The sequence below is a fragment of the Bos mutus genome, chromosome 17 (genome assembly GCF_027580195.1).
Source record: "Bos mutus isolate GX-2022 chromosome 17, NWIPB_WYAK_1.1, whole genome shotgun sequence".
NCBI classification, from domain to species: domain Eukaryota; kingdom Metazoa; phylum Chordata; class Mammalia; order Artiodactyla; family Bovidae; genus Bos; species Bos mutus.
Window position 1 is genome coordinate 5,633,565 of NC_091633.1, and position 24,534 is coordinate 5,658,098.

Here is a 24,534-nt window from a genome sequence, read left to right on the forward strand (position 1 = left end):
TGTTGCAGACAAAGACTCCAGTGCCTAGAGGAGGGCGGTGACTTGCCCAGAAACACAGAGCTGGTGGGCCGTAGAGTGCAAACTGGAGGCCAGGAGGCCATGGTTGCAGGCCCAGCATAGTTCCACACCCAACTTGCCAGATGGCTTTCGGGTCCCGTGACTCAGTTTCTCCATGTGTCACTTTATGGTGTTGTGGAGTGGCCTGCAACGCCTGTGGGCAGATGAACGCCCTCTGTCCCTCAGCCGCAAACCACCTCCATCCCTCGGGGCAGCTGCCAAGCCCCGTGGTCCCCTGGAGTGAGGTGGGGGACAGCGAAGAGAGAGTGTGTGTGTGTTGGGAGGGGTCCACGTTGGTGCAGATAACTCAGCCCTGCTGGGTTGGGCCTGGGTGCTTGCACAGTCCTCTCTGAGGTGCTTAGACAGTGATGTCTCCACTGAGGGGATCAGATCTGGAGGAAGGCGTGTCTTGGACTGATCACCTGGCAAGATCAAATTCAGCTTCTCCTTGCATACCTCCTTCCGATGCTCCTGTTCTAGGGACCGACAGTGCTGGGAACCCCTTCTTTCTCCCTGGAGGAAATCTGCTTTTCTCCAGCGACAGCCGTTTGAATTCCTGCTTCATTAGGTCAGGGCTTCCCTGATGGTTCAGACAGTAAAGAATCTGCCTGAAATGCAGGAGACCCAGGTTCGATCCCTGGGTTTGGGAAGATCTAGAAAAGGGCATGGCAACCCACTCCAGTATTTTGCCTGGAGCATTCCACGGACAGAGGATCCTAGTGGGCTATAGTCCATGGGGTCGCAAAGAGTCAGACACCACTGAGCAACTGACCCTACTTCTCAAAGGCCAAGAACATGCATTTAGAGACCGAGGCTGCTGGTCTGGGAACCACACTTTGAGAACTGGGCAGGATGAACGCACATCCTTGTGAGCCGAATGGTGTCTTCGATGTCCTGCTGTGCCCTCTCCTTTTCCCCAAGGTCCATAAGGCCCCAAGGGTTTTTGGAGGGGCTGGCAAACCCAGAAGAAGGGCCCAGAGCATTGCCCTGAGTTGGCTTTGAACAAATTCAGACGCGGCACAGGTGAGATGACTTAGAACGTCTGGGATCAATATATCTATGGAGACTAGGAGCACAGGGCTGGGGGGCGGTGGGGGTCAAGGTGACAGCTCCCGGAAGCCTCCGCTGTGCGCCCCCCCCTCCACCTACCCACCAGGTCCCAAGATTCGCCCTGCCTCTGCCAGGCTGTTCTGATATATGGGCTCTCCCCTGAGTGCCTCCCCACTTGCAGTTGGTAAACAAAGCCTTTATTTCCTGGGCCGGTAGGGGAAAATTTCAGGCCTTTATAATTAAGTGTCCCGGTGAAGGGCAGCTGCCGAATTCTGGCGCTGGGTGCCCGTCAGGTGGTGATGGATGGCCACAACACATCATTCCAGCGCCAGCCCGGCTGTGAGCTATGGGGGTCGTAATTCACCGCAGGGCCGGCTGATCTTCACTGTACAGGCGCACGGGAAGCTTGGGCTCTGGCTAGGGACAGGGGCGAAGAGAGGACTGGGCTGGCCGGGGGGGCTCCCCTGACCTCTCATGGTGCAGAAGAGGAAGTCAAGGGGCCAGAGGAAGCTGGGGTGAGCCCCCGTGTCTCATCTCTTCTGCCTGCTATAGACGTCCCCGTCTACCTCATCACTCTGGGAGAAAATCAGAAGCCAAACTTGATTCCACCCTTTTCCTTACCTCTAACCCATCAGCGACATTCCTATTGCTTCTGCCTTTAGACGGCTGTGGATTTCCTCTACTTCTCTCCGTCATGGCCACCATCCTCATCCCAGCCACCTCCTCTGTCCCTTGCGATGTCCTCCCACTGTTGGGGGGATGTCATTCCCCACCCCTGAAGGAGATGGGCAGCTTGCTTTGGTCAATAGAATGGAACAGAAGTAAAACAGCCTATCAGTTCTAAGTCTGAGCCCCAAGAAGCCTCACAGCTCCTGCTTCTCTCTTGCCCTCCCACTGTCACTACGAGAAGGGGACCACCAGGCTAGTCCCCCAAGTCTAAGGAGGAGGAGGAATGTGTGGAGCAATGCTTCTTCAGCCTGATGTAGAGCACCCTCAGACACCATCTGACCCCCAGAGTGTGAGCTATAATAATTGATGGTACTTCCTACACACCACTAAGTTTAGAGCTTGTTTGTTATGCAGCCATAGCTGGCTGATACATACAGCCCACCGCTACTATATGATTTGAACCCTTCTGACCTCTTCAATCTCATCTTAAGCTATCCTCCGTGATTATTGCTCTTTCTTGCCTCAGAGCCCTTGCCCATGCAGTGCCATCTACCTGGTTCTTTTGTTCCCACACTTTAAGTCTCAGTATAAATAACAGCTTCTTAGAGGTACTTCTCTTGACCCCTTCAAGAGTAGGTTTTCCAGCTCATTGCTCTCTGTTTCAGTTTCTTGTTTACGTCTTTTGAGAAACTTGAAACGCTTCCTTGGAACTGTGTTTTTTCTCTCCCACTGTCTCCCCAGCCCCCTTGGTTTTTTTCTGTTTCCTTCTCTGTACTGCTGGCCTGATGATGACAGGGGCCGAGTCTTGAGATCTCGCTCATTTGCAGCTGTGCCCCTGGCACTGAGCTCATTGCCTGGACTTGGCCGGTGCTCAGTCAGTTGTTGTTCAGTTGCTCAGTCGTGTCTGATTCTTTGCAACCCCGTGGACTGCAGCACGCCAGGCTTCCCTGTCCTTCACTATCTCCCAGAGCTTGCTCAAACTCATGTCCATTGAGTCAATGATGCCGTCCAACCATCTCATCCTCTGTCACCCTCTTCTCCTCTTGGCCTCAATCTTTCCCAGCATCAGGGTCTTTTCCAGTGAGTCAGCTCTTTACATCAGGAGGCCAAAGTATTAGAGCTTCAGCAACAGTCCTTCCAATGAATGTTCAGGGTTGGTTTCTTTTAGGATGGACTGGTTTGATCTCCTTGCAGTCCAAGGGACTCTCAAGAGTCTTCTCCAACACCACAGTTCAAAAGTGTCAATTCTTCGGCGCTCAGCTTTCTTTATGGTTCAACTCTCACATCCGTACGCAACTACTGGAAAAACCACAGCTTTGACTCTACGGACCTTTGTTGTTAAAATGTTATCTCCACTTTTTAACATGCTGTCTGGGTTTGTCGTAGCTTTCCTTCCAAGGAGCAAGCACCTTTAAATTTCATCTTCCAATTTCCTTTGATTTCGCTCAGTCAGTACTGTTGATTAAATGTTGTCTTGATGTGCCACAGTGTTTGCAAAGTAGCCCTGGGCTAGAACCAGGTCTTGGTGGCTTGTCCATCAGTTCCTGTCTCTGGCTGACAAAGGCTTTGTATTTATATAAGGTGCATCAGTGCTGTGTGATGGGAAACCCAGAGCTGCTGAAGAGGGCAAACCTGGACACAGGAAGGGGCAGTTGTGCGTGGGCTCCACGAGGCAGGGCAGGGACACGAGCATCAGGTCCCTGGGGTTCACGCCAAACCTGGCCCAGCACAATCTCCATAGCTATTGTTCGGCCAGCAGATGAAGGAAGGAGCTTCCTAACTCGGGGCTCAGATGGACCCCAGGGGCCCGTGAACCTTTGAATTGGTGAGCATGTTGCAGAAGTCGCAGCTCTAGGCTGTGACTCAGGACAGGCCCTGTGGGTCACTCATACTCTCCTGGGCTTCACAGAGTTCATCAGGTCTGGTTCCTGCAGACCTTTCCAGAGCCTTTAATATGCTAATGCACACTGGGACACCCAGAGGGGGTTTAGAATGCCTTTGTTGCCCAGCAATATTGACCAGGGAACTCTTTAATGAGGGGTCATTTTGTGGATTCCTGGTCTGCAGAACACACTAGCCTGGAATAGGGTCAGGAATTATGACCTTCCTGGCCGTATCTAGTCCTCAGCGATTTTTCATTTGGCCCACAGAAGGTTTAGAAGGTCAGCAACTCTTACTTTAAACAGAGAAAATTCTACATTTCCAGCTTCTCTCAAAGAACTAAGAAGAAGTGGGTACTGTGGGCGCACATTTCTGCCTGGCAGTAGCGCCTAGAGGTTGGAGTGGTACTCTACAGTTGGCCCCAGTCCCCATCACTCCCCACTGTCTTGCATTCTGATTTTATGCATTTCCCTTCCTTCTTAGGCTCTAATCCTTCTGATATGTTACCTGTGGCCCAGGATGTCATGTGCAGCCCAGAAAGCTGGCTTTTGCCCAGAAGGAGAGTATGAATGTCCAAATCTCCTGACTGGTTGGCACATTTCCTAGGGGAAAGGCTCTGAGCCTGTCTGGAGAGAGAAGATGCTCCAACGACAGCCCCGCCCTGGGTGGGACAAAGGGAAGGAGATAAAGCGATTTCTTTTCAGAGGTCTTTGGGCTATGGGGTAGAGGGGGTTGAGGGGGGTTGAGGGCAGGTGGGAGGGGATGGGACCTGGAACCAGCTCGCACTTCCCCAGCAGCTTGTTGTTTAGCCTCCTCCTTGCCTGCAGCTTCCCTGGTGGCTCAGACGGTAAAGCGTCAGCCTGTAATGCAGGAGACCCAGGTTCGATCCCTGGGTCAGGAAGATCCCCTGGAGAAGGAAATGGCAACCCACTCCAGTATTCTTGCCTGGAGAATTCTATGGATTGAGGAGCCTGGTAGGCTACAGTCCATGGACTCATAGAGTCGGACATGGCTGAGCAATTTCACTTCTTCATTTCTTATCTGGGGGTGGGGAGAAGGGGTGGGGGTGGGGCTTCCCTGGTGGCTCAGATGGTAAAGAATCTGCCTGCAATCCAGGAAGTGAAAGTGAAAGTCGCTCAGTCCAACTCTTTGCAATTGTATGGTCCATGGAATTCTCCAGGCCAGAATACTGCAGTGGGTAGCCTTTCCATTCTCCAGGGGATCTTTCCAACCCAGCAATCGAACCCAGGTCTCCCACATTGACCAGCTGACCCACAAGGGAAGCCCAAGAATACTGGAGTGGGTAACCTATCCCTTCTCCAGCGGATCTTCCCAACCCAGGAATCGAACTGGGGTCTCCTGAATTGCAGGCAGATTCTTTACCAACTGTGAGCTATCAGGGAAGCCCCAATGCAGGAAACTCAGGTCCAATCCCTGAGGCGGAAGATCTCCTGGAGAAAGAGAATGGTTACCCACTGCAGTATTCTTGCCTAGAGAATTTCATGGACAGAGGAACCTGGCAGGCTGCAGTCTGTGTTGTTGCAAAGAGTCGGGCATGACTGAGCAACCAATACACACACAACACACACTTGTCTGAGAGGTCTAAGCTGGGGTCCTAGCAGTCCAGGTGAGGGGAGTCCTGGGAAGGTCAGGGCTGCCCCTGCTGATGTGGGGGCCTGGGCCTGGTATAACACTGGGAACAAGCGTTTGGGTCAAATTCCACAGTCTGCATGGCCAGAAGTGCTCACTGGAGGGGGACAGTTATTACTCTTATGATCTGTTAATAGCATGACCAGAGCTATAATCTGGAGGGACAGGCCCCATGTCCTCGGAACTAGGTCCAGCCTTTATGTGCACAAGACCGGTGGTTTTCCATGTGGGCCCTGGCCTGCCAGCATCAGTATGACTGAACGAGCCCGCATAGTCGGGGGCCCAGGGGCTGAGGAGCCCTGTAGGCCCGTCTGGTCGAGTTCATTTCACCCACAACACACCTTGGTGGCCAGGTGCTGCCACGGCCTTGATCTTACAGATGAGAGACACCTGGGGACACGGAGAGGCAAACTACGTGCCGTGAGGTCTTGAACCCAGGCTGGTTCCAACCCCAAGCCCCAGGTTGGGCCCCAGTAGTCACAGAAATTCCCCTACTGGCAATGCATCTTCTGATTGCTCATCCCAGGCTGGTCAGTGAGGATGCTGAGGAGCAAGGGAACAATCTGACCTCAGACACGAGAAATCAAGGGCTGGAGAGACTGCCGGTGTGGTTCCACGGGGCAGGTCTAGAGTCCAGTCTCTGAACCCTGCCTCAGTGCCTTGAATGGAGACCCAGAATTTCACAAGAGGGAGCCCCATGGGTTCGTGAGGGCCTACTGTGAGTCAGAAGGTGAAGTCGCTCAGTCATGTCCGGCTCTTTACAACCCCATGGACTGTAGCCTACCAGGCTCCTCCCTCCATGGAATTCTCCAGGCAAGAGTACTGGAGTGGGTTGACATTTCCTTCTCCAAGGGATCTTCCTGACCCAGGGATCGAACCCCAGTCTCCCGCATTCCAGGCAGACGCTTTAACCTCTGAGCCACCAGGGAAGCCCTAGTGAGTCAGAAACTCTTCACTATATCTGCAATCCAATGATTGTACTCATTGTACAGATGCCAAAACTGAGGCAAGGCAAAATGGCTTGCTGGAGGTCTCATGGAAGCAGACCTCCTGAGACCCCAGTGCCCTGCAGGGAAACTCTTTCCCCCACCTCCCTCCCACTCAAAAGACCACGATGCCCCAGGTAAGGTCTTGCATGGCTGAACCTTTGCTCACATGGTTCCCTCCACCTGGAGGACCTTCCTCTTCTTAGTCTGGTGGGTCAGCTCCTTTCCATCCTTCAATAGCCAGACCACATGACCCATTGGCTCTGCGGCCTCTGTGACGCTCCCCAAAGCAGGACAAGCTCCTGAATGGGCTCAGCCTCCTGCTTCCTACCCCTGGGGAGGGCCCTCAGTGAAGCCCTGTTTCCAGGGGCTCAGGTGAGGGAGGGTCAGCTCTCCCCACTCCTAAGTCACCCCGTGCTTCCGTCCCCCATGACGTCACATGTCCTCCCAGGCCAGAAGCTCTGTGTGGGGTGCCCGGCCAGGTTTGCTCTGCCCCTTACCCCCACCGGGTGCCCTTCTTTCCTGGAACCCCTTCCTTTGCTCAGTGCCCAGGGCTGCGTCTGAGCCAGGCTGAGGGCGGCTCCGTGAATGGCCACCCTGTCTGGGCCGCCCGCGCCCCCTCATCCCGGGCCATGTGGTCATGTCCTGTATGGGGCTTAGGTAATGGGGTGGCAGGAGGTGGCGCAGGGACCCCAGCGAGGAGGCTGGCCTGACCCAGCTGTGAGATGAGCAGTCTTTTCCAGGCCCTGCTGGGCGGCAATTCCTCCCACCACTGGCCCAGCTGCCAATGCAAACATGAGGGCTCTTCTTTTCAGGGCTCTGGCTGTTGAAATGGGGGTCCAGAGGTGGTACCTGGGGCTCCTTTCACCTGGCCTGCGGGCGGTTAACCCTTTGCACCCTGCCCTGGCTTTGCAGCCGGGTCGCCACAGAGGAGCAAGTGGATGCCGGTGACTCTGTTTCCCCCAGAGCTCCTGTCTGGGACCCTGGTGAGGTCACAGTGTATGCACAGGGCTCTGTGCTTCTTCCCCCTCCTCACTCAGCAGAGGGGGAAGCCGAGGCCCAGGAAGGAGGAGGTGGGCTTCTGTGGGTTCTGGGGGCTCCACTGTCTATCCCCTTTCTGGTCTGTGCTTTGGGTCTGGAAGCATGAGCTGTGGACACAGCTGAGCTGTTAGAGACCATCAGGGGTCATCCTGCCAGTGGGGAAACTGAGGCCCAGAGGGGAGAGAGGACTCACCTGGGGCCCCGCTGCTGGTCGGCTGCGGGGCTGGGATGATGATAACAGTGATGATAATAGGCAATTGTTCTCCTGCTTACCATGTGCCAGGCCCTGAGTGATTTATGTTTATTAACTCATCTCATCCTTACCATAACCCCAAGAGGTAAGAACTTCTTAGTATCCCCATTTGACAGATGAGCAAATAAAGGCACAGAGAGGCTAAGCCACTTACTGAATGTCACACAGCTCATCCATAGCCGACCCAGGATGTGATCCTCTGAGACAGGGCTTCCAGCAGTTCCCCCTGCCTCCTGCCTAACACCTTTCTCACCTGAGTCCTGGTTCTCTCTGAACCTCAGAATCCTCATCTGTTGAGTGGGGATGAGAATTCCTGTCCTCCCTGCCTTGGGAAGCTGCTCAGAAGAGCCAGGGAGCTCTCATGAAGGAAGGAAAAACATGTTGCAAACTATGAAGGGCTGTGGACCAGGCTGCGGTGGGCTGTGCCATTCATTTGCATATATGTGTGAGGCTGATTTTCAGGGTGTTGCCTTCACCCTCCCCGAAATGCTGAGCCAGCGTTAGAATCTCCCAGGGCCCCTTTTCACAGTACTGATCCTGACAGCCACCTAGAGCCGGGGTCCACTTCCCAGCCACAGAGTCCTCCCATCAGCTCAACTTTGGAACTGCGATGGTCCCTGCTGGCAGAGGCTCAGAAGTAGCTGGTGGGGAAACTGCTGAAACAGAAGTGGTCCAGAGCGTCTGGGAAGCACCAGCTCCTGGTGGAAGGAGCTTCCAAGTGGGGTGATAGACACGCAGGTAGGAACTGAGGTCGTTGCTTTGGTCCAGGAGTGGGAGGGCTGGCTTGGTCAGGAACAGTTTTGCTGGGCGGGAAGATGCAGTGAGTCCAGGGACCCTGAGGGTGGCTGGCGGTATAGCCTCCCTCTAAAAGCACTGGGAAGGGGGTCCCGTGGTTAGTGAGCCAGGCCAGGCCCCGGGCGCTGTGCAGAAGCAAAGATCACACACGTGCCACGATACGAGGAAGGAGCCCCAGGCCAGGGCTGACCTCTGTGGGGTCTTCCTATCATTTCCAACCTTGAGAATGTCACTGGAGGCAATCAGACAGTGTACTTGTCCTGGGGAGGCGGGGTCTCAGATCCCGGGAGGAGCCATCATCCCATTTTTCCTCCCAAGCACTGGAGCTTGGTTCCTGAGGGTTTGCAGGAGAGGTGAGTTTGAAACATCTCATTGTTGGGGGACACCCTGGGCCACGTGGTTCTGCGGGAGGCGGGAAGCGAGAGGGGACCAGATGTCTCCCAAATGGAGCAAAGAAGATTGTCGTTGCTTCTGCCAGCTCAGTGCTGTTCCCAGGGGGGTTGGTACCCTCAGTAGATCCCTGGGACAGGCTGATGGGGAAACGGGCTCATCAAGGCAGAAGTGGCCTCCCTCAGAGCCTGTTTGAGAGCCTGGGTCTGGAAGGCACAGCATCAGCAGCCTGCCTGGAGAGTTATCAGGATGATGAAATTGCCCCAAGAGGGTAGATGGCCCAACACGTCTCCCCAGCGTTCCGTCCCCTTGTTCCCCATCCTGCCCGGGAATTTGTGGGGATTTGCTGCCTAAGGAGGGTGAGGAGATGAGGCTTCCTGGACCGCCCTGCCCCTGGTGTGACCCCACAGTCACACCCCTGTGAATTCACCTTGCATCACGTGCTGCTGTGATACTTCCCACTCACCCTGCTAGGCCGAGCCGAGGCCAGAACTCGTGGGCTGTGAATGCTTATTCTCTGTAGGGAGAAAGGGAACCTTTCTTTCTGCATTTCTTAACTTTTTAGGCACACCCCCTCCTCCCATTTTCTATAGTGGAATGATGCTTCTGACCCACCTTGAAGGGCTGGACCAAGGCATCCGGTCAAAGTGCCCCCTGGAGAAGGTGAGTGCGGAGCACGGGGGGCTGGGTATAAGGTGATGCTAGGGGTTCGTTCACTGATGCGTGGTGTGTGGCCCAGGCCTCGGTTTCCCCCTGGAAAGAGCATTTCGACAAATGGTGCTCCGAGTTTCCATTCGAGCCCCTCCACAGTGCAAGGTCAGCCCTTCCTTCTGGGGCTGGGTCTTCCCCTGCCCCCACTGGGCCCTCGTCTGCTCAACCCCCGTCCCTCAGTCTTCCCCGCCTCCAGTCACCATCTCAGAGCATCTGGTCTGTGCGTGGCCTCGCCCGGTGTCACCATCTGAGTGGATGGTCCAGATCCAGGGCCAGATCCCAGCTGACATCGAGGAAATAGGCCCAGAGAGGTATAGACAGCTGTCCAAGGTCGCCCAGCCATCGATAGCCAAGCTTGGACTTGTCCACGACAGCCCGGTCCTCATCTATTCCCCCGTTGCAAATGGTCATGAAAAATACCCAGCTTTCACCATGGCTCATCACTTGTGCTTCCAGTTGGACATTTGGGGGCAAAACTCAACAGACCAAACCAACATTGAGAAAAAAAAAAAATGTCATAGCTAAACCTCCCTCCTCTGTTCCTCCCAGACCTGGGGGTTCTTTCTGGGCGTATCTGTAGGAGGTGGGGGGCCAGCGAGAGAGGAGGGGTCACCCTACGACTCTTTGTGACTCAGGGGAGCGTTTCTGAGGCCCCTGTGCACCCCCCCAGGACCCCTCCCCTTTCTCAGGTCTCCGGGCAGGGCCAAGGGGGGCCTGGGCTCTTGTCAATGCATCTTAGCAATCGGAATGTGCCCTCTGACCCCGCCTTCGCCTCCCCGTGAGTTACAGAGAAGGTTCTTTTTTCCAAACCGCTGCCCCTCGGCCTTCTGGAAACAAATGACGCTTGATTCAGTCTGTGTGTGGCTTGAAAAGCCACTGTTTGGGGGGTTACTTTGGAAAAAAAAAAGTCTTCGGAACCCCTGCAAGGTTGGAAGGACTTTTCTTTTCGGCCGAGAGGATCCAACTGGTGCTTGGAATGCGATGTCTGGGAGGGGGCAAGAGGATCCGATCTGTCTGGGGGCCAGTAAGGAGACCCCCTCCACCGAGCTGCCCACCTGATAGCCCCAGATTGGGTTTCTTACCGACTTTTCATTGTCTCCCGAGTCAGAGCTCCCTTGGGGGCTGGAGGGCCCTGGTGACTTAGAAGGGCAGGGGCTACGTTTTCTAGAATGCAAAGAAGCCTTGGAAGAAGCCAGGGGCTGGAGAGGAAGAAAACAGGGGTGGGGGAAACGGCGGGCTTGAAAAGTCAGAGGCAGCTGAGAGCCTCAGGCTTTCCCCTTGTCTAGAAACTAGAGACGTTTCTGCAGCAGGAAATGAGTCTTTCTCAGCTGTCCCTGCCCTCCCACCCAGGCACACCTGTCCTGGCCACCCCTACCCGCAGCCCCTCATCTCAGCAGCGTTCCTTGGGAGTCCATGGGCTCCAGGGGTAAGGGGCCCCTCTATGGGCATCATTCTTCTACCTTAAATTATATGAAGCCAGGATCCAACCATCCTTAATTCCAGAGCGGGGCTCAGCAAACTTATCTGTAAGTGAAGTGGAGCCGCTCAGCTGTGTCCGACTCTTTGTGACCCCATGGACTATACAGCCCGTGGAATTCTCCAGGCCAGAATACTGGTGTGGGTAGCCTTTCCCTTCTCCAGGGGATCTTTCCAACCCAGGGATCGAGCCCAGGTGTCCCACATTGCAGGCAGATTCTTTGCCAGCTGAGCCACAATCTGTAAAAGGCCAGTTAATCTATTCGGTTTCGGAGTGTCTATATTACTCAGCTCTGCCACTAGAACATGGAAGGAGTCAAAGACAATATGTAACAGGACGGGGGTGGCTGTGTTCCAATGAAACTTTAATTTTTAAACAACAGGTGTTGTGGGACTTCCCTGGCAGTCCATTGGTTAAGACTTTCCAATTCCAGTGCCGCCTCTGCAGGGGGCACAGGTTAGATCTCTGGCCGAGGAACTCAGATTCCACGTTTCACATGTGGCTGTGGCTTAAAACAGAATAGAATGAAATAAACTGATAGCTCTGTTAAAACCAAACAGAACGAAACAGGCGGTGGGCTGGATTTGGCGCTCGGTGGGCGGTGGTGTGCCAACCTCCGGAGTAGATGCTTGGGTCACAGTCCTTGGGGTGGGCGTGTCCGAGTCCAGAATGAGAATATGATTGGGTCAAAGATGGTAGACGGTCAAAGTGAATGAATGAAAGTTGGGATTTAGGATTGGGAGGCCTGGGTTCTAGTTCCGTCTCTGAGGCATGACTGCTGTGTGACCCTGGGTCACTCACTTCCCCTCTCTGAACCCCAGTTTCCTCCTTTGTTAAATACCTACTCTTAGCAATGATGGCTTAGCAATGCCTGGTGCATGGTGGGACCTCAGCAAAGGCTGTGTGTGTGCTCAGGCGTGTCCAGCTCTTTTGTGACCCCATGGACGGTGTAGCATGTCAGGCTCCTCTGTCCATGGAGTTCTCCAGGCAAGAATTCTGGAGTGAGTTGCCATTTCATCCTCCAGGGGAATCTTCCTGAGCCAGGGATCAAACCCATATCTCCTGTGTCTCCTGCATTGCCGGTGGATTTTCTTTACCCACTGAGCCATCAGGGAAGCCCTGGACTGCTTGAGTGGGCCCTAAATCCAAGGACAAACATCTTTATAACAGACACAGAGAAAAGGAGGCCAGGTGAAGATGGAGACAGAGGGATGCTGACGTGAGTCCAGGAGCACCTGGAACCCCCAGAAGCTTGAAGAGGACAGAAGGATCCTCCCCTGGAGACTGTGGGGGCATCGCTGCCCTGCCAGCTCCTTGATTTCAGATGTCCAGCCTCTAAAACTGTGAGAGATTACGTTTGTGTTATTGTAAGCCACACAGTTTGTTAAGACAGCTAGAAGACAGTAATACAGGGCCCCGCCCAGCAGTAGAGGGTCATCCAGGCCACACAGACATGGATGGGTCAGGCTGTCTGGGGAGCTAGAAACATCCCCACCTGGAGAAGATGTGGAATCTGAGCAGGAAGCCCCCCGCCTAGAATTTTCTGAGATACGACCTGAGGCCAGAGAGGGATGAGCTCTTCCCAGGCATCCAGCCCACAGCGGCAGGTTGGCGACGAGGACTCGGGGCTCCTCGGCCGGTGACTCCTCCTGTGTTCACAGCCTCAGGTGAAACTCCCTCGTTTGTTTGGACACCTCCTTGTCCTGGCCCTTGACCTCCATCAGGATGGCTCGTGGGTGAATGTGAGGTGGGCAGGGCCACTCGGTGCTAGAGCCACCCCTGGACAGCTGCCAGGACCCCAGACAGGGTCATCGGTCATCCCACTGTCCCTCGTGTCTGCCAGGACCCCCCTTGGAGAGTGGACAGGCCTGAGGGGCTGACACTGGGCCCTGGGTTCAAGTTTCAGCTTGGTTGGTGTGACCTTGGAGAGTGCGGTGAGGAACAGGAGTCTTGCATTTAAGGCTGTCTGCAAGATGCCTTGCCTGGTGTCAGGCCTCACTAAATAGAAGCTGTGGTCATCACTGTTAGTGTGGTCACTATTACGGTCATCTCCGCTTCCGCTAGTTCCCCTCTCACGCTGCCATCGATGAGACTCACTTGTTTTTATTTTGCCAAGTGCCTGCCCACCCTGCCATTCTAGGAAAGATCAGTAAGAACCTGGCTATCAGGACACCTGGGTATTAACTCTAGCTTCATTCTCAATTTGCTGGGTGGCATTGGACACATTCATGACCCTCTCTGAACTTTTTCTTGAAACTTTTCATTTCGAACTGAGAAGCTGTGAAAAGAATACAGAGAGTCCTGTGGACCCTTCACCCAGCTTCCCCCAGTGCTGACACCTTACAGAGCCGGAGCTCGATATTACAATCAGGAAACCGACCTTAGTACAAGCTGTTAACTAGACCTTGGGACCTTACTGAAGATCTTCCCTGGTGGCTCAGATGGTAAAGAATCTGCCTTCAATGCAGAAGACCCGGGTTCAATCCCTGGGTCAGGAAGATCCCCTGGAGGAGGGCATGGCAACCCACACCAGTATTCTTGCCTGGAGAATCCCTTGCCCACAGAGGATCCTGGTGGGCTACAGCCCATGGGGTTGCAAAGAGTTGGACACGACTGAGTGACTAACACTTACTTACCGAGTTTTCATTGGTTTGTACATGAATGTGTGAATGGAGTTCTGTGCAACTTGCTCTCACGTATGGACACCCAAGCTACGATAAACCTAGACAGGGTGTTGAAAAGCAGAGACATCACTTTGCTGACAAAGGTCTGTATAGTCAAAGCTATGGTTTTTTTCCTGTGCCAAAAAATTGATGCTTTTGAATTGTGGTGCTAGAGAAGACTCTTGATAGTCCCTTGGACAGCCAGATCAAACCAGTCATTCCTAAAGGAAATCAACACTGAATATTCATTGGAAGGACTGTTGCTGAAGCTGAAGCTCCAGTACTTTGGCCACCTGATGCGAAGAGCCGACTCATTGGAAAAAGACCTGATGCTGGGAAAGATTGAGGGTGGGAGGAGCAGGGAACAACAGAGAACGAGATGGTTGGATGGCATCGCTGACTCAATGGGCATGAGTTTGAGCAAGCTCTGGGAGATGGTGAAGGATAAGGAAGCCTGGCATGCTGCAGTCCATGGGTTCGCAAACAGACATGACTTAATGACTGAACAACAACGATGGATACCCAGGCCCACCCCTTCCCCCACCCCCACAGTCAAGATGATCCATCCCCATGCAGGAGCTCTGTGTGACCCCCCGTTAGGGATGGGCCCTTCCTGACCTTCTTCCAGTCCCCAGGCCACCCTCATCTGTGCTCCAACGCTGTAGTTTCATCATTTCAAGAATGCCGCACAAACTGTCCTCTCTGAACTTTGGATTTCTGTTCTCAAATATTCCTCTTTAAAGGTGCCACGGCCCTCTGTGAGGCTGTAGGATGCCATCGGATGAGATTGCATCCTTGTCCACAGCACAGCAGGGCTGTGAGACAGATGGGGACGCTGAGGACCAGCAAGAGAAACCAAGCCACATAGCCAGCCGCCCGCAAGCCCGGCTGGCTCCCTCTCTGTTCCCAAGGACCCTGTCAGCCCAGTGAAAACGCAAACAAACAACCCGACCAGGTGACAGGCCCTCAGACGGCCCCTCTGACCTCCCGCCCGCCTGGTTCCGTGGGTGGCGTCTGGTTTCTGGGTGTTCCCTCCCGGGTGTGGGGTGTGGGTTCCTCCCCGCTCACCACGGTTTTCTCAGATGCTTACTCCCTGAGGGTCCAGTAGGAAAATCGAGATGCTGGTGCCAGTTTGGAGAGAGCTGACAGGTAGGACCGTGCCCATCCGGGTCCAGGTGAGCTGGGGCCACCAGGCTGGCCACAGACAGGCCACTCTAACTCGGGGCGCTGGGCGAAGGCTCAGACGCGAATGTCAATAAACGCCGCTGTCGGAGAGCTGACCCACGCCCTCCCTGGAATTAAGAGCTTATTCATAACTCTCTCCCACCACCAAAACACACTTTGGAGAGGGTTAAAGTAAATAGCGGCGCTTAACCTGACCTCCTCGGGGTTCGTGGCCCTGCCCGGGTCCTGCCACTCAGAGGGGAAATTTGGCACCTCACCCCCAGACCGCTTGGACCACCCCCAAAGTCTCCCCCCTTAGAGAAATAATCAGATCATCTCCACAGTCCAGCAGGGGTGGGGTGAGGGGGGTGCTGAGAGTGGGGGTGCAGGTGGTGATGGATGGGGCTGGAGAGGAGGTGACAGGCCACTATTGATTGAGGGCGCGCTGAGGAAACTGGATCCCATTCCGAGAGCAGTGGGAAGCTCTGGAAAGGGTTTTAAGTGGGGGGATGATGTGAGATGATTTATGTTTTTGAAAATATTGCTCTGGCCGCCGTGTGGAGAATTGACTGCAGAGGGCGGGCGTGGGAGCTGGGAGGCTACGGAAGGCGCTCGTGGAGGAGGTGACGGTGGATTGCGCAGGGTGAGAGCTCAGGAGATGGAAGGAGGTGGCCAGACCCAGGTGAGGCGACCGCGGGCGTAGGGTGGGAGACTCACCTCTTGTGAGAGGCAGATGATGGATGGGGGTCCTTGATCGGGGGGGCGGTGGAATCAAGCCCCAGTGCCGTGCAGTTGTGTTGTCCAAGCTGGCCATGAATCTGCTGGGTGGAGTTTAACGAGCCACTGGCTACGCCAACGTGGAAATCCAGGAAGCTTCCAGCCTGGGATGGGGACTGAGCCCCTCAGCCTGAAGATGGCCTTCAGTTCCAATGCCCAGGGGAGATTACCTGGACAGTGAACAAAGGGTGAATGGCTTCTAGGGCTTCCGTGTCAGGCAGGTGGGACAGCTGGTGGAGGAGATCCACGCCAAGGCACCTCAGACCTGGAGAGGATGATTCAAGAGGGACAGAAAGGGGCTTCCATGTCAGGTAGGTGGGACAGCTGGTGGAGGAGATCCACGCCAAGGCACCTCAGACCTGGAGAGGATGATTCAAGAGGGACAGAAAGGGGCTTCCGTGTCAGGTAGGTGGGACAGCTGGTGGAGGAGATCCACGCCAAAGGCACCTCAGACCTGGAGAGGATGATTCAAGAGGGACAGAAAGGTCCTTAGTACCCAGGAGGATGACAGAGGATGCAATGGTTGGATGGCATCACCAACTCAAATGGACGTGAGTTTGAGCAAACTCTGGGAGATGGTGAAGGACAGGGAAGCCTGGCGGGCTGCAGTCCATGGGGTCACAAAGAGTTGCACACGACTGAGCCACTGAACAGCAATAACCCAGTGTCTGTGAGGGGTCTAGCCAGGTGAGGTCTGGAAAGATCCCACATGATTCAACAGCATGGTACTCTTGATGACCCCATACTAGAGCATATTCAGGCGGGTGGTAGAAGCAGGAAACCCACTACAGCAACGACAATCACAAAGGAGCCCAGAAACAGACTTCTGTGCCTCGGGAAACTTCGTACGTGATGGAGAAAGCGTTACCGGTCAGTGGAAAAGAGGTTGGGCCATCTATAAAAGAATGCTGGTGGGTATTATCCATCACGAGAAAGGAATGAGCTATCAAACCATGAAAAGACATGGAGGAAACGCACATGCATATGACTAGGTGAAAGAAGCCTATCTGAAAAAGCTTCATACTGTATGATTCCAACTCTATGACATTCTGGGAAAAAAGCAAAACTATGGAGACAGTAAAAAGTGGTTGCCAGGAACTGGAGGGGGGTGATGAACAGGCAGAGCATCGAGGATTTTTCAGGGCAGTGGAAGCACTTTGGATGATATCATAACGATGGGTACATATCATTATGCTAAGTCTGCTAAGTCGCTTCAGTCGTGTCCGGCTCTGTGCAACCCCATAGACGGCAGCCCACCAGGCTCCACTGTTCCTGGGATTCTCCAGGCAAGAACACTGGAGTGGGTTGCCATTTATACATTGGTCCAAAAAAATGGGCTTGCTGAGTAGCTCAGCTGGTAAAGAATCCGCCTGCAATGCAGGAGACACAGGCTCAATTCCTGGGTTGGGAAGTTCCCCTGGAGAAGGGAAAGGCTACCCACTCCAGTATTCTGGCCTGGAGAATTCCATGGACTGTATGTATAGTCCATGGGGTTGCAAAGAGTTGGACACGACTGCGCGACTTTCACTTTCCAAACAAATAGAACGTACACCACCAAGACTGAGCTGCTAGAACGTAAACCGTGGGCCTTGGTAGATGATGACATGCCATTGTTGGTGCATCAGTTCTAACAAAGGTGCCCTTTGGGTGGGGGGATGTTGAGAATGGGGGAAGCGATACATACGGGGGTGTTTATGAAAATTTTTTATGAAATTTTATGAAAAAAATTTATGAAAGATCTCTGTATTTCCCCCTAAGTTTTGCTGTGAACCTAAGTCACTCTAAAAATAGAAAGTTTTAACCAAAGAGTACTGGCAAATGATGGGCAACATGCACAAGATAGCCTCAGACGATGCCGTGATCCTGCCTCCTGATTTTCAGGTCCTTGCACAGCCCCTGCCTCTTGAGTGTGGGCAGGACTGGCAACCTAATTTCTAACCGACAGAATACAGCAAAGGGGATGGACGTCACTGCTCCCATCACCTTACATCACCTAAGACTCTGTCTTACTGGGGGTCTGTCTCTCTCTCTCCCACTCTCTCTTTCTTTCCATAGCTGGCTTTGAGGAGACAAGCTGCCATGAATCCTACAGCTACGATCCTTTCCCCCAGGTACCACAAGTTTGATGAACTTCTATTTAAATTGAAGTCCCCATGTTTGGCTAGACGTGAATTCTGCCAACAACCTGAGGAGCTTGAAGTGGATCATTCCCTAGTCAAGCCTCTGGATGAGAACTCAGCCCCAGTCAACTCCGTGACTATGGCATTGGGTCAGACTCTAAGTAGAGGCTCTTGCTAAGCTGTGTCCAGACTGTAGACCCAAAGAAACTGTGAGAGAATAAATGTGTGCTGTTTTAAATCATCAATTTTGTGCACAACTTTATCATGCAGTGTTGACAGCTAATATAAACAATATTAAATTAGATACCAAACTGCATAGCACAATACAAACAAATAAATTCAAGATGCAGTAATGATCTAAATACAAATAGGGGAAAAAATTAAGTTACAAATGGAAATATAAGATGTCTTTATAACCCTGGGATAAGAGATTTCTTATCATAGCACAGAAAACAAACCTTAAAGAAAGAGTGTATAAATTTGACTGCCTTAAAATTAAAAACTTCTTTTCAATCAAAGTCATCATAAGTAAGTTAACAGAGTAGACAAAACTAGAAAACAATTTTGTTGTTCTTTAATCACTAAGTGATGTCCAGCTCTTTTGTGGCCCCATGGACTGTAGCTTTCCAGGCTCCTCTGTCCATGGGATTTCCCAGGCAAGAATACTGGAGTGGGTTTCCTTCTTCCAGATAGCTTTTCCAGAGGATCTTCCCAGTGCAGGGATAAAACCTGCATTGCAGGCAAATTCTTTATCACTGAGCCACCTGGGAAGCCCAGAAAGCAATATCTGAGCACATATAACTAAAAGAGAATTGAATCCATAATATGTAAAGAGCACTTGCAAATCAAAAAGAATGACACCAATTAGCCAGGAGAAAAATAGGCAATAGGTACAACCAGACAGTTCTCAAAAGAGAAAACCCAAATGACCGATTGTCATGGAAGACGTTTAACTTCACCAATAATCAGGAAATACAAATGGAAAGAACCGTAAGAGGCCACCCATCTGCTTAACAGAAAATTTAAAACTTGAGAATACCAAGTGTCAATGAGCCCGCAGAGCAGCCAGGCCTCTCCCCTGCCGCTGGTGGGAGTGTGAGTTGGTACAAGTGTCTTGGAGAGCTATCTGGGAGCATCTAGTCAAGTTAAAGCTTTGTGACTTGACTGAACTATTGCTTCCTGGTGAATATTCTCTAGAAACATTAGCCTCTTGCCCGGAGGAATATGCCCCAAGATGTTCATCACAATGTTTTTAGTAACACACTCCTCAAGATGAGAACTAAACAACAGGCTGCTTATGCAGTAGAATACTAGAGTTTGGTGAATATGAACTAGTGTGATGCTGATTTGGGGGTAAAAAAAAGCAAGTTGCAGAATGATGTATAGAATAATTTACCATGTATACAAAGTATTAAAATGTGAAAAATATGCTATGTATCACTTGGGGACCCATATATAGTAAAAGCATAAAAACATGAATGGGAAGGATAAATACTGAGATGTAAACATTCGAGACAGTGGGTAAACTCAACAGAGGAAAAGGGGAAAACAGATCCGTAACATCTAATTACATAAAAAAAAGATCAGAAGCAGATATGACAAAAATGTAGACATTCGATAAAGCTGATGGGTGGTGAGTATGCAGCGTTCATTGTGTGACTCTCTAAAGTTGAGTGGTTCTACGCTGTAGTCTCTTGCCAAACATGGGCCTTCAATGTAAATAGAAGTTCATTGAACTTATGGTTGCTGGGGGAAGGATTCGGGGAAGGGATAGTTAGGGAGTTTGGGATGGACATGGACACACTGCTCTATTTAAAATGGATAGCCAACAAGGACCTACTGCATAGCACAGGGAGCTCTGCCCAAGATCGTGTGACAGCCTGGATGGGAGGGGCGTTTGGGAGAGAATGGATACATGCGTACGTATGGCTGAGTCCCTTCCCTATTCACCTGAAGCTATCACAGCATTGGTCATCGGCTGGCTATACCCCAATACAAAATAAAAAGTTTAAAATTAAATACGTAGAAGTTCACTAAAAGTAAACGAAATTAAAAATTTTATTTTCAGTAAATTGCTCAGTCACCCCGGCCACGTTTCAGGGGCTCGACAGGCAGATGTGGCTCATGGATCCCATACTGGATGATGCAGATAAGAGAGCATTCCCATTATCATAGAACCTTCTTTTGGACGGTGCTGTTCTAGAAGGTTCTGTGTGCTTTTCATATCTCAGAATGATTTCTTAAAAGCCGGGACTGGAAGGTGAATAAAGGAGGTAGGGAGGGTTCTTTGGAAGAGTTTGGAGAAAAGGAGGAAGACGGCTAAAGAGCTGGAGGACACGGGGGTTCAGAGGAATTGATGGAGAAGGGGTTGTGGGGTCTTTATCTGTTGCATTGAGAGACGCCCTTGAATGCTGATGAAAACGGTCAATAGAGCTGGGAGTTCAAGGCTGGCTTGTGGGGCTGGGACTGGGGACAGTGGAAGGGGTGAGGCTTGAGCAGGGAGGGGGAGGTGGCCACTGTCCCCAGCGGTCCTCCGAGGCCCCTACCTGGAGCCCCTCTCTGAGGACTCTCACCCGGCACCCTTCCAGGCTCCAGGCGGTGGAGATAAATAACTCCTGCCATGCCTGTCACAGATATTTGAAAAACATATTAATCACTTTAACAAATATTAGCTCAGAACAGCAATAAACAGTCTCTAGAATCTCCTCTTTGCGGCTGTATCACAATGAAAAATATGCTAATATGGGTGCCTAATTGATTGTGTTTGAATAACTTCCTTTATGACAATAAGAGTTGGAGCTGGCATCACTCAGAGTCGTAAACGGCGTCTCCCCAACCCGGAACGCCTCCACTCTGTTCCCGCAGAGTCACCCTCTGGGGAAAATGTCTCCAAATCCACAAAACAGTAGAACTCTTGGCTGCCCATCTACAAAGACCTTTCTGAAGGCCCCAAAGGGGCTGGCATTTGGGCTGTGGCTTCAATGAGCCATCAGCTCACACACAAGCATCTCCTTTAATCTTCATGGTACTTCTACAAAGTCAAGATTACAGTCCTATTTCACAGAAGGGAAAACTGAGGATATAAGAGGTGAAGAGAACTTACCCAGGGTTCCTGAGTGATGTGGCCAGAATTCTCCTGCAGGCTTGTGAGTCTGCAGCCTGTGTACACTGTCTTCACTCTCAAGCCAGGAGAAACCTCTAGAAACATCCCATGGCCACTACTCGATATTAATCCCACAATTCTCTGTTCAATTGGATGGGCAGCTGGGCCAGGTGATTCTCAAATGTCCTGTGGTGCCCGGCACAAATAACCACCCTGGCGGTTGTGTGGGGTCTTCTCTCCCCTCACACACACACCTCCTGCAATCAACAATGTTGTTTCTTCTCCCTTAATTCCTTCCCTTGGTTAAATGCATTCTGGACACCTGTGCCATGCACAGGATCAGAGGATTCCTGGGGTGATGAAGCCATTAAGTGCTTCTCCCAAATAGTTCCCGAATCCTCTCGTCCTTCCTTCTTTCTGTCTGCACATCCCTCAGCAGCTTACGGCTGCCGCTGTAACCTCTAGACTTGCTCGAGTTCAGTTCCTCTTCTCCATCCTTGCTGCCTTGCAAGCGAGTCCAGGCTGCAGCATCTGCCACCTGGGCTCTGGTTGCACCCCCTGAGGCCCCAATGGGTGGAGGGGGGCTTGGATCCTGTTGCAGCTCCAGCCCCCAAAAGGGACAGCATCTAGGTCCCTACCTAAGGAGGGATGATGCTTTGGTTATGGACTGGCGAACATTTTCTGCAAAGGGCCAGATAGTAAATATTTTCAGCCTTGTGAGCACAGGGTCTCTGTAGTAACTCCTCGACAGCTGTTGTGACCGGAAGGAGATCGGAGACAATCCATACATGAAGGACATGCCTCCCTTCCAATAAAACTTTATTTATGGGTGCTGGAGTTTGAATTTGATAAAATGTTTATGTGCCACGAATTATTCTTCTGTGAGTTTCTTTATAAACCATTTAAAAATAGTTAATGAAGGTTATCCTTTTAAGCCTTCGGACCATACAAAAAAAGGGCTATGAACTGGATTTGACTGACCTTTGTTCTGATTGATTTATCTTTCCTTTAAAACAAAGGCTTTTTTTTTTTTTTTTAAGTTTTCTGGCTTATGCTTGAGGTGATGCTGGCGTGGCCACTGTGATGAAGCAGGTTGGGTACAGGAGGGGGTTTTTAATGAGCAGAAAGGGCTGACCAAACATCAGGGTGATGTTGGGAAGGATGTGACCAGTAGGCTTTGGGAGCTGGGAATGTTCTGGGTCTTGAGCTGGGTGTTGGTTACAAAGGGTGTTGACTTGGTCAAAATTCACCAAGCCGGACTCTGAGGATGGATGTGCTCTTTTATACAGAAAAAGTAAAGAACAGAAGGGCTGATGCCATCCTGTGCTGGTGGGGTGCTGGGCACACAGGGGCTCCCACGCCATGCTGGGGAGAGTGTGAAGTCTGCCCCCACCCTCCACAGAGAAGCAAAACAATGGCCCATCTCACACACGCCCAGGGCGTTCTCACCCTTGTGTACCAAGATCCATGTGCAAGACTTTCGTGTCAGTCCCTTCTCCAGGGGATCTTCCCAACCCAGGGATTGAACCCAGGTCTCCTGCATTGCAGGCGGATTCTTTACCAGCTGAGCTATCAGGGAAGCCCAGTAGGAAGACTAGGAAAGCTTCAGTGCAGCTTCACTGAATAAAGGATGTTGCTTCTCTAGACAGAGTACCACAGTCACTGAGAGGAAGGCAGGGGCTGGTCTTGGGACAGGATCATCTCCAGGTGCCACAAAAAAAAAAAAAAAAAGGGATGGGTGTGAAAAAAAATCAAGCAGATACACACATACACATGTGCAAATGCTTTCCTCCACAAGCAAGGACAGTTTTCTGGAAAGATACACAAAGATATGGATACGGCTGCGGGCTCAGCGTGGAAGGCTGAATGTACCCGTCCTTAGGGCTGTTTGGTTTTCTGTGCTTGCTTGTGTCCCGGGGACTTTACATTAAGGACAGAAGACAAGTGAAAAAAATCAGGGCGATGGTTTCCCATACGCTGGGTATCTACTAATCCCCCAATATTTCCCAAGCCCCTAATGAATCTTCAGGCCCATCCCAGGGGGCCCCCTGGAGAACTTGAGACAGCCCAGCTGCTCTGCAGACCCAGCGCGTCCCTCGTTGGTCCGAGGGGTGCGGCAAGACTGGCTGGCCGACTGAACAATGGGCAGGACAAAGAAGCCTTTACGCCTTCTCTCCTGCCCCAGCAGAGCCCCAGGGCCGGCCTCTTCAGTTACAGCCCCCGAGGGCTTTCGCTCTCAGCCGGTTAAGCCCCAGGGTAAATGCTCTCCAGGATCACCTGGCAGGCATGGGGGAGGGTCTCCCCAGTGTTGGAGTCTCGTCCGCACCCCACCACCCCCCGATTTCTCACGTCAGCCTCCAAGGTCCTGTCAGCTCCTTGATGGCTGGGTCCGAGGCCAGCCAGTTGGCTGGAATCCGGGACACCGGCTGGGTGACCTGGGCCAGTGGATCTGCCTTGCTAAGCCTCAGTTTCTTCATCTGGAAGATGGGATGAAAGTCGCGTCCACCTCCTCCGCAGCTGGTGGGGAAGATTCGGTAAGATCATTTGTGTGAGCTCCTGGCTCAAGAAACGGCCCTCTTGTCTGGAGAATGAAAAAAAAAAAAGGTGCAGCTGCGTTGGAAAAGAGTCCAGCGGTTCCTCAAACAATGACGTCTGGAGTTACCGTGTGATCCGGAAGTTCCATTCCCAGGCATTCACCGGAGAGAGATGAACACATATGTCCACACAAAAAAACTGCAAATGAATGTTCATAGCAGCGTTATTCGCCACAGCCCGAAAGTGCAAATGACCCACCTGCACCTCAAGAGAAAGAGATAAATCCAGTGGGGGTCCAGGCACACGGTGGACTACTATTCAGCCATGAAAAGGGACACAGCGTTGACAAAGGCTGCAACGTGGGGGAACCCTGGATACGTGACGCTAAGGGAAAGAATCCAGACACACAAAAATCACATCTTTTATCCCTCTCTTTCAGTGAAAGGTCCAGAGTTGGGAAAGCTCTGCTCAGCTTTCCTCTTCAGCTGGCAAGTGGAAGTAACTATTGCTGCTCAGTACGTGGTGGTGAAGTTTGAAACAGATGTCGGAATGGTTGCAGGTAGTGGGTGCTTATTGAATGTCACACAGGGAGGGAGAAAGAGAGACATTCAGTACTTTTATTTTGGCAGCATCATTTTTTTTTTTAAACCTCAGATCCACCCAAGTCTAAAGAAGGAATGGATGGGGCAGAAGAGCATAGGTCCTAGAGTTGTCTCCAGGATAGCAGAGTGGTACCTGGGTGAGGAGGGTAGGAGGAGGGAGACTCTTTCTTTTTTCAGCAGTTGTGTTGAGATATAACTCGCTTACCATACAATTCGCCTTATGGGTACAATTCAGTGTTTTAAATATACTGACAGACTGGGAGTCTGGACCAATCAGTGCCCTGAAGGGAGACTCTTCAGTATACAGTCGGCCAGCCACCCGTGGGTCCTGCATCCAACCATGGTTCCACCAACCTCAGATGGAAAATATTCAGGAAAAAGAATTCCAATAAATGCCAGTAAAAAGCAAGACTAGGATTTGCTCTTTGCAGGCAACTATTCACATAGCATTCCTGTTGTCTTTATAACTATTTCCATAGTATTGACATTGTGTTCACTTCAGTCGCTCAGTTGTGTCTTTGCGACTCTTTGCGACCCCATGAATCGCAGCACGCCAGACCTCCCTACCCATCACCAACTCCCGCAGTTCACCCAGACTCACGTCCATCGA

The 24,534-nt window shown here is 51.9% G+C and overlaps 1 non-coding gene across 1 annotated transcript; it reads left to right on the forward strand.

Annotated features, from left to right (window-relative positions):
* The first annotated feature begins 4,486 nt into the window (after positions 1-4,486).
* TRNAY-GUA (transfer RNA tyrosine (anticodon GUA)) lies at positions 4,487-4,559 on the forward strand. The gene has a single exon. It is a non-coding gene; the product is annotated as a tRNA-Tyr (tRNA).
* Positions 4,560-24,534: the final 19,975 nt, after the last annotated feature.